This window comes from Amblyomma americanum, chromosome 8 (assembly GCF_052857255.1).
Source record: "Amblyomma americanum isolate KBUSLIRL-KWMA chromosome 8, ASM5285725v1, whole genome shotgun sequence".
NCBI classification, from domain to species: Eukaryota; Metazoa; Arthropoda; class Arachnida; order Ixodida; family Ixodidae; genus Amblyomma; species Amblyomma americanum.
The window spans coordinates 39,448,531-39,458,530 of record NC_135504.1 but is presented as its reverse complement, the minus strand read 5'-3'; the positions used below and the strand labels follow the sequence as shown (position 1 = coordinate 39,458,530).

Here is a 10,000-nt window from a genome sequence, read left to right as displayed (position 1 = left end):
GGTGTGCACCGTTAAAAGACAGGCTTGACCTAGTCTCAAAATAAAATTGGACCACCGCTAAAAATGGGGTTATCCCACTCCCGAAAATTTGAAAACTGAGCTGACCCAGGTGCGGAACCGACCTGGGACACCCTCATAATGGGCTTGTCTCTCCCCAAGAATTTGGGTGGCCCACCGTGCTTTCACACATTGTTTCGTGCTTATAATGATAAACCACCAGCCATTTTTTTTTCGAAGCGCATCTCTGAGCTTAGACAACGGCGCCATCCACGTACCATACCGATCACGGAGTCCGTAGTTTACGACACAGCAAAGCATTAAGGCGACGGAGCAAGAGTTTACCCATGCAATAAAGATAAATAAACAGGATTGCAGAGTATAAAGAACAAACTGTAACAATCGGCAGGGCTTAGCTGACATCTAGTAAATTTATCTACGGAAGAAGGCATCGTACGCATCAACGTGGACTTCGGCAACCGAAGAAGCAAAAAAAAGGAAGGAAAACATGAAAAAAAAGTTTGTTAGCTGCCCTTGGGTTTTCTGGTGAAAATTCTGGCTTTGACTCTCTTTCCGGTATCATCCTTTCGATTTCTTTCCGCCTTTCATCTCTATGATATTGTTAAAATTTTTTGGTACCATGACACTTTATTTTATTTTTAATTATATTTTCCTAATCGCCTGCAGCACGTTAGTGGTTCTGACGGAGACTTCTTCTATCGACGTCAAGCTACAGTCTGCCTGTCTGTCTGAACGCCATCATCAACGTCACGAATTTCCGTGGAAGGCGGAATAAATTATTTATCTCCGATTTCCGAACTTTACTGCCGGATGACCGTCAACAGAACCCCAAAGAGCCAAAGAATCTTATTTTACGCAGAGCGGAAACTCAACAGTCATGAACCTGAGCGGCTTCCTATTAAACAATCTGTACACGCTATTGTGTTTTTTTTTTGCTAGCAACAATGGGGGTATCTCTTTCCTCATCGGGGTAGCCTACCGGGAATAATAATAATAATAATTGGTTTTTGGGGAAAGGAAATGGCGCAGTATCTGTCTCATATATCGTTGGACACCCGAACCGCGCCGTAAGGGAAGAGATAAAGGAGGGAGTGAAAGAAGAAAGGAAGAAAGAGGTGCCGTAGTGGAGGACTCCGGAATAATTTCGACCACCTGGGGATCTTTAACGTGCACTGACATCGCACAGCACACGGGCGCCTTAGCGTTTTTCCTCCATAAAAACGCATCCGCCGCGGTCGGGTTCGAACCCGGGAACTCCGGATCAGTAGCCGAGCGCCCCAACCACTGAGCCACCGCGGCGGGTAGCCTACCGGGAATATCGCCTTTCTTTCCGTCTACTCGCCGGGGTTGGTTGATGGCTATGACGTCCAGATGCTTAGACTAAGGACGAGGAAGCGAATCGCAGTCGTGGTGGGCACGTTTCGATGGGGGTGAAACGCAAAAGGCGCCCGTGTGCTGTGCGATGTCAGCGCACGTTAAAGATCCCCAGGCGGTGGAAATTATTCAGTAGCCCTGCACTTCGGTGTCTCTCACAGGCCATATCTCGCATCTGTATCTTATCATGTATTGTATAACATTCTCTTTTGTTTTTGTAATTTGTTTCCTTTCTATGTGTACTGTGTATAACGTGTACTGCAATAATTATTTTTTTTTTACGAAATGTGTTAATGTGAGCCTCACTCCTGCTTAAGGCTTTTCAATAACGTCAGCAGTATTTTGTGAATAATTAAATTAAAATAAATAAAATAAAATAAACGTGCCGCTTTTGTACGTTAAGCCCACCATAACGTAACAAAATTTCTGTTTTCATTATTTTCAATGATGGTTAAAACAGAGAGCTCTGCACCGCTCGGGTGTAGTCAAAAGTCTCGTTAGATGACGATAAATGCCAGTGGCCACATTAGGGTTCTTTTTAATAAAATGAAACGCACCTAAATGCGTAGAAGCCTAAGTGAGCGTGCTTTTTTTAAAAAAAACTCTTATGTTTCTACCTTTGACAGCAGAAATAAGAGCCATTTGTGAATGATCTACAGCGCTGTAGTTTCTTCACTAATGGATCCGTACCGAATAGCTCGAATTCACTTTCTCTGTACAGAAGGAACATGCGTGAAATCAGGCATAATGACCGTTTCACTCAAATTCGTGCGTTAGACCACTGCGCGTTAGACTGACTCTGGCTGACACAAAAATTGTCATTTCACCTATTTTTTTCGTCTCTTCATTCACAACTCTATATATTCACTTAAATAACTCCACATGACATTTTTATGTGGGGTTAGGTGCCTTAACAGGCCTTATATTACGCCGTTAACCTCGTTTTGCGTCCGTAGACGTGACTTTTTTCCCCTTAAAAAAACGCTTTTTTATCCAACTGATTGATCGCATAGAACCTCAGAAGAGATTTGGCGCTTGAACACTACTTCTGATGGAGTTCATATACGGCTGCGTTAGCCGTGCACCTTTCAGGTAAGCTAGCAGGACCAATTTATAGGCTAAACATCTTTGGCGTGGCTTTTATAATAGGTTGTAGGATTTTGAAGGCGCGTGCAACAATGCTAAATAATTGCTCGACATGTGCGCCTTAGCCGTTAAACAAGCGTCAACTTTTATCGCCTCTGTGATTGTTCACCCTTTGTGGAGGATGCTGGCGATTTCTAGAGCTGCCGGTTCATCATTTGTCTGCTTGAAATTTGTCTGGCGCCGTCATTGGCGCATGGCTTTGCCCTTCCATTGAGCATTTATTTTTCTTGCTTTAGGAACCCTTTTTGCTGTGTGCAACATGTACAAGCGCGAGCAATATGACAGGGTACATCTAGGTAGAATTCGTGAACGAAATTTATTTCTACTTCTGCATCGACATTTAAAAGATATTAGATCGATCGTAGGTCGCGTAGAAAAATAGTGTGTTGCGTAGCTCATAAAAAATTAAAAAAAAATTATCTGTTAGAAACCGCTTGTTTGGTCACGCTCAAATCTTGTGCAGAATTGGAATTCGGCGGTAAGTTTTGTTTTATACTACGTTTGAGTCAGGTGCTTGCCTGAGCCGGTGAGAAATATCGAAAGTTCGAATCGTATACGATGATGCTGGACTAAAGAAGATGTTTTCGCAACACCTGTACCAGCAGCCCCATCTCCCTCACCGCGAAAGGCAGGGGGCGGAAGGTTGTCTCGTGTTCGGCTGCTTTTGCCATTTTGTCCTTGACAACTCTTGTCGCTGGCACTATAGCTTTGGTCCGGCATCACCGAATACCATGCCGACTTTGCATTAATTCTTATTGATTTAGGCAAGTAGCCTGTTCAAACGTAGTTTAGGACAAAACTTAACACCAAATGCTACCTCTATGCGAAATTTCAGAACGAACAAACCAGCGGTTTGACCGAGGGATTTTTTTAGATTGACTTTGATCGATGCAACACTCATTAGTTGAAAAAAAAATCAGTGACACTTGCATGCACATGTGTCACGTCGGGACATTAAACCCTAGAATTTACAGTTTGCAATTTGACACTTGCATTGCTGCCTGTCTGGAAACAAAATGTCGCCTTTGGTATTGCTTTGACATGCACTCGCATTTCATTAAAACACATGGAATGTACTGAGAACCTTGAATACTTTTTTCCTCCCTTAATGCCCACTTACCTTGAAATGTCGATCGCAGTAACAGAAGAGCGCAGGCCGCCGTCACCGCATGCCGCACATTGCCACGGAGCAGACGACTTTCCGCAGTCCAGTTATGTTCGCTTCGGCACTATTGTCTCGTATCGGATTCTCGGAAGACGAACAGCAATCCAAAAAGAACAGAGGGGACAGCACTCTCCTCACACAAGCCAAAACTTGACTATCCCACGAAAACTACGAAGAACCACTCAGTCAAAGCTCGCCGCTTGCGGTAGCTCGCCCGCGTCGGAAGAAAGCTGTCGTTCCTTCTTGGACTGGTCGATTATGGGCGGGCCGCTTCGGTCACACCGCACGCAAGAACAAGAAAAAAAGAAACCTGAGAGCGCCCCACGCGGCAGAAAGAGAAAGCGCGTCGCAAACGATAATAGCGGAACGACGCGCGCGCGCGCGTCTGTCGCAACTTTTCGTGTGCTGCGCGCCAGAACAAAAACCAAAACGAAAAAATCACTCTTCGAGGCTGTGACGAAGTCGCCGAGCGAGCTGCCGCGTATGGAACACGCACGTTTTTTTTCCGCCGAGGTCGTCGTTGTCTGTACGCACTACACAACGGAGGCTTGCTTGCCTTGTAGCAGACCACACCGGCGCCGGACCGGCTGCGAGTATCCCACGCGAGCAAAGGACGACCAAGCGTCGCCGAATGATCGCATCCGGAGAGCTCGCGTGCGCGTACTATCGCCCTCTCCCTTTCCACAAAGACCCCCCCCCCCCCCCCTCACTACGTCCTCGCCACATTCTGTTGTACGCTGCTGTCTGAGGTCCCCTCTCTCTGGTCGTGCGCGCCGACTATTAGCGGACAAGGACTGTCGGCTCTCTCGGGCTTTCTCTCAGAGTCTCGTTAATCACCGCAGTTGCGAGGGAGGAGACGATTTTGTTTGAAGAATCGCGCTTTGTGCTCGTCACATAGGGTTCCTCAGGCTGTGTTGCGCTGATGGAGAGTTCGAGATCAGTCGGCGTGTTGCGAAACTCGAGTGAACTTGCGTTTTGTAAACAAACGCGGCAGTTGCCAAATATACAAATTGTTGCGTCATCTGGGGACAGATAAGTGAACTTTTGAAGATGAGCTGATATTGCTAGATAAGTGCCGAAGCAGGATATCCTTTCCGTCAGGCGGCGAGGAGGGCCACTAATTACAGTGTGACTATGTTCAAGCCGAGTTACGCGGGTCACAAGAAGGCCGTAAAGCTTGTATTGTACCGACAAAATTGGCCCGCAAACTACAAACAGAAATCGTTATTGACATTTTTTTCTTTTATTTTCTTCTTTGTTATCGCCGCTTGAATGGTGTGGGGGCGAAAATCGGACGAAGAAAAGAATCGCTGAGGGAAAAAGTAAGCAGGAGCCAAGTAGTTATTCAGTTAAGAGAATTTAACGTTCTAGTCAACGCAATAATAAACGCGGTCGTAATGAGCGACTGGCCTAGACATAAGTTTACCAGCATCACATTTGTACTCTGGCTGAATACCGGCGCCTCAGGGACAGGTAAGATGATTGATGGTTAATGGCTTTTTGCGTACCAATCAGAACAGCGCCATGGGCTGTGAGACAAGGCGTGGTATCCAGATACGATGTGTATCGAAACCCCAGAAAATGGCCGTTTTTCATTTTACCAGTGTAGAAATGCAGCCATGGCTGTTTGATTCTTAGCCGCGAACTCTCTATTTGAAGTTAGGAGCCATGCCCACCGTGCTTCTATATGCGACCACGCTTTTATATTTTCAGTATTTCCTTACTTGTCTTATGTATGGCCTTAGGCAAAAGTCTCCAGGTAGCCTGAAGGTAGGTAGGTGTTATGCCTTTTCCCCTTCTCTCTTCCTCCTTTTAGCCCCCTAATCCCTCTTCCCCAGTGCAGGGTAGCCAACCGGAACCCCTTTGTGGTTAACATCCCTGCCTTTCCCTCCTCCTCTTTATCTATCTATCTATCCATCTTCATGTAGCAGTGTCTACTTTCTAGCCATGCAATGGGGCACTTTCAACAAACAATACGACAAAATATTTTGTAGTTTAGTTCTAGCGGCCACTTTTTCTACACGTAGTGCTTTTCTGTTGTACTATAGTATTTTTCTGTAGTATCTTTTCATAGGTCTGTCTATACGAGAACGAACCGCACAATACTAATCAGAATTATATTGTGCCTACCAAAATTTCTGGTGCTACTACAAGTTTATGGCCAAAAATACTACGAGAATTTTTGTTGTGACTACAGAAGCTTTCCTGTTGTGTTTTTCGACAGGGTTGGGGCACTTGTGAAGGTGCCAATGTGCTGAAGGCTGAGGGACAATCCTGCTGAGCCTCCAGATATTTTTACGTTTCGGGATTGTCGTAAATTTTTTCACTACAAAGCTCAAGTGCAGGCCCGATGTACTTGAGACTTTCGCCCCGAAGTGTACATTTCACACAGTGATAATTAAGAATTCGTAATTGCAGTGTCCTTCGACGGATGGCCGTGTTTAATCCACTCTTATTGCGACAGAGTCGTCCATCATGCACAAGACATCGGCGTGTTGCAAAGTCTGTGTTGGGCAAACCCGGGCGACGCCTTAATGAGCGTCTGAGTGAGCATGAGCTTTCGTATGGGCCAGAGCAGGAGCACTTCTAATTGCCCCACTGTAGGGCCTGCCTGCACATGGCTCGTCTGTCTCAACTCAAAGTGCCGCTTAAGAGTGAGAAGCATACTAAACATGAACTTGAAGAAGCGCTTTTAACTAAAAAAAGAGAACAAATAAAGATTGGTTTTGAGGAAAGGAAATGACGCAGTAACTGTCTCACATATATCGGTGGACGCCCGTACCACGCTACAAGGGAAGGGAGGAATGGCAGGCTATTATTGTGAAAAAAACGCACGACCTGCTCGAATTTATTTTCGGGAAAGAATGGACTGCTTTCTGGCCATCCAGAAAGCAGCTGCGGAGCCTCCCGAGTGGCTCTCGAGGCTAGAGCCGCTCTGTATGCTTCGTGAATTTTAGTATGACGAAGCCAGACTCATGATGGCTGACCACGACAGTGTCGTATGTACATAGCGTTTTGTGTGTTTTTTGTTGAGTGTTTTTTGTGTAAATGTTATGGGTCAAAGCCAGTCAATAAAGAAAAAAAGGGAGGAAGATGGGAGTGAAAGAAGAAAGGAATAAAGAGGTGGCGTAGTGGAAGGCTCCGGAATAATTTCGACAACCTGGGAATCTTTAACGTGCACTGACATCGCACAGCACAGGGGCGCTTTTCGCGTTTCGCCTCCATCGAAACACGGCCGACAAAAAGTTGCGTTTGCAACACGTCAGTGCTTTTAAGTGGACTAGAGGACTACAGGACTACAGTGTTTGCGGTGTGTTCTTCGATTAGAGTGCAAATTGCTTCATGTAATGTATAAAACAAATTTCCACACACGCACACTACCCGCCGCGGTAGCTCAGTGGTTAGGGCGCTCGGCTACTGATCCGGAGCTCCCGGGTTCGAACCCGACCGCCGCGACCGCGTTTTTATGGAGGCAAAACGCTAAGGCGCCCGTGTGCTGTTCGATGTCAGTGCACGTTAGAGATCCCCCGGTGGTCGAAATTATTCCGGAGCCCTCCACTACGGCACCTCTCTCTTCCTTTCTTCTTTCACTCACTTCTTTATCCCTTACCTTACGACGCGGTTCGGGTGTCGGCCGAGATGTGAGACAGATACTGCGCCATTTCATATCCCAAAAACTAATTTTCGATTTATTTATAGCGAAGAATGCCGAAATTGCTACACCATCGCATGATGTCAATATCATGAAATGCGAATCTCAGCTGTATAGGTCACGGTCAAAGTTCGAACGCAGAGGCCAAAGGTCAAGTGACCACTGGTCGTCGGTCACCTGGCTGCTGGTCATTAGCTGCGACCATACAATAAAGACAAATCATGGCCATGTGCAGCAAGACACGTTGTCACACATTGTTAGTCTTGGGGTTGTGGGCTTGGTTTGACCTTGGTTGGGGTTTGGGGTTCAATGCCAAACGCGCAAAGCCTGGCGAAACACTGAGTTGTACTTACCTCGAGCGGTAGAGCTTTCGCTCTAAAACTGTGCTGAAACACAAGTTACAGTACGTGCTTACGAGTACACAGTGACTCCGTAGAACTCTTAGTACATCTTTGCTGCTCTGGTTGGACCCCCTTTGAGAACAAAAATGTCAGCATGTACCGTATACACTCGTGTTAGGACCTCACCTGTTTTTCGAGTTCTTGACTTACTGCAGCCCTTCTAAGAAAGCGGCACTTATTTCGCTCATTTTTTTTCTGACAGCAGTGCATCTTAGATTATGCTTCCACCTTTTGTGCGACATCCCGTATCTTGCGACAAATTAGCGCGGACCCGGCGAAAACACTTCTTAAAGAAAACACATTGGAAGTCTGGACAGCACGACGACCGGATGGCCGAAATTGCTGCACAGTGAGGAAGCCTGCCAGCGACAACAGTTACAGGCGGAGTATGAACGGAACAACGTTTTGTCGGCACGGTGGTCGAACATGTGTGTCGCAGGCTGGTGTCGCTGTTAGCGATTGTCCCTGCGGAACGTGTCGCGAGAAAGGAATTAAGGCGGATTCACACTCGCTAGTCGCGAAGGTCATACGACAGGTTTTAATCGACTTATTACGCTCCCTCCCCGCTTACCTAGTGCTTCGGAAACCGGAACTAATTGACCGAAACCGGTCGCACGACGTTTGCGACTCGCCAGTGTGAACCCGCCTTTACGCATACGTGAGACGCAATTGCTCTTTTCCGACTTTTTATTTTGCCTTATTGGGGGCCAAATGAGGAGGGGTGTATGCGAGTCTATACGGTATTCATACGACAGAACTAGATCAGAACGTCGTGCAGCCATCTTGACAGACGTACCGCGGTGGCTAGACACTTGAGAAGGTAGTGCCTGTACCGTAGTATCGGATGTACAGGCGCTTAGCATAGCAACCGCAGTAACACTGCTGCCTTCCAACTTTGGACTCATGTGGTCAGGTGACGACCATCACAAAGACCGGCGCGCAGAAAAAAAAAAACAGCTGGGTTTTCGGCCAATAACGGGTACGACCAACATGCGGAAGCTCTCTTTCGCTCGCGGGCACACAATTATTGAAATATTTACAGCCGTTCGCTTCATGACTCATTCCCGCAAGGTTTAGTTTGTTTGAGTGGATTTGTTTTGAAACGTCGGTCATTGACCCTTTCGCGCGAACTTTGAGAGATTGAAAACATTTTTACGGATAGGAAAGATTTCTTTTTTTTTCTGCCAGCTTGGAATAGCGCGTTAACTGTTTTGTTGTTAGGACAACGCAGCGAGCAATGAAAAGAAAAATTATAGGTGTAACGTTAAGAGACCGGAAGCGGGCAGAGTTGGTGAGGGAACAAACGCGTGTTAATAACATCCTAGTCGAAATTAAGAGGAAGGAATGGGCTTGGGCAGGGCATGTAATGTGAAGGCAATATAACCGATGGTCTTTAAGGGTAACGGGGTGGATTCCAAGAGAACGTAAGCGTATCAGGGGGCGGTAGAAAGTTAGGTGGGCGGATCAAATTAAGAAGTTTGCAGGGATAGGGCGGCCACAGCTGGTATAGGACAAGGTTAGTTGGAGAGATATGGGAGAGGCCTCTGCCCTTCAGTGGGCGTAGTCAGACTGATGATGATGGTGATGATGATTAAAAGCGCGTTAACATGATACTCCGTACAGCGAAGATGGTTTAGGGAGCCAGAGGCTATCAAATCATAACGAACAGAAATTAAGCAGAAAAAGTAAAGACAAAAATAGCCCCCATTAAACACGAAAGTTAAACAAGTGTACACGAACACAGCGTAAAATTAGTGAATAACGCATGTCACCCTATAAAGATGACATACAGCGCTCCTGGTCTGAAGCCACCGAGAAGCGCAGGTCAAAGCATGCAACACACTTTGTGCTGTACTCTATAGGCTGGAATTTTCTGTGGAATGTTCCGTGGAATGCTCCGCTTTGTTTCAAGTGGAGCCCGGGTGCTACATTTGAATAGATGCCCCAAGGCGGCATCTTATCTTTTGCAATCTATTACTTTAGCTACGTGTTATCTTAAGTAGCATTTAGAGACGAGGCATATATATCTCCTCATCGATGCCGCAGCGAGTACACGAGCACTAAAAGATATCAGAGATAAACAGCGCTTCGTTAATACTGCGGAGCAGATTCCAAGATATTGCAACCGTATCAGGGGGCGGTAGCGAGTGACGTATGCGAATGAGATTAAGAGGATTGCTGGGGCAACGTGGCCGAACCTGGCAGAGGACAGGGTTAACAAGACACATATGGGAGAGGCTATTG

At 46.4% G+C, this 10,000-nt stretch overlaps 1 protein-coding gene across 1 annotated transcript in view; it reads right to left on the bottom strand.

Annotated features, from left to right (window-relative positions):
* Window positions 1-4,336, bottom strand: part of LOC144101418 (multiple inositol polyphosphate phosphatase 1-like) — a 48,317-nt gene extending 43,981 nt beyond the window's left edge. Inside the window, exon 1 of the mRNA XM_077634577.1 lies at window positions 3,659-4,336. The gene's annotated coding sequence lies outside the window, so the exon portion shown is untranslated. The remainder of the gene's footprint in view (window positions 1-3,658) is intronic.
* Window positions 4,337-10,000: the final 5,664 nt, after the last annotated feature.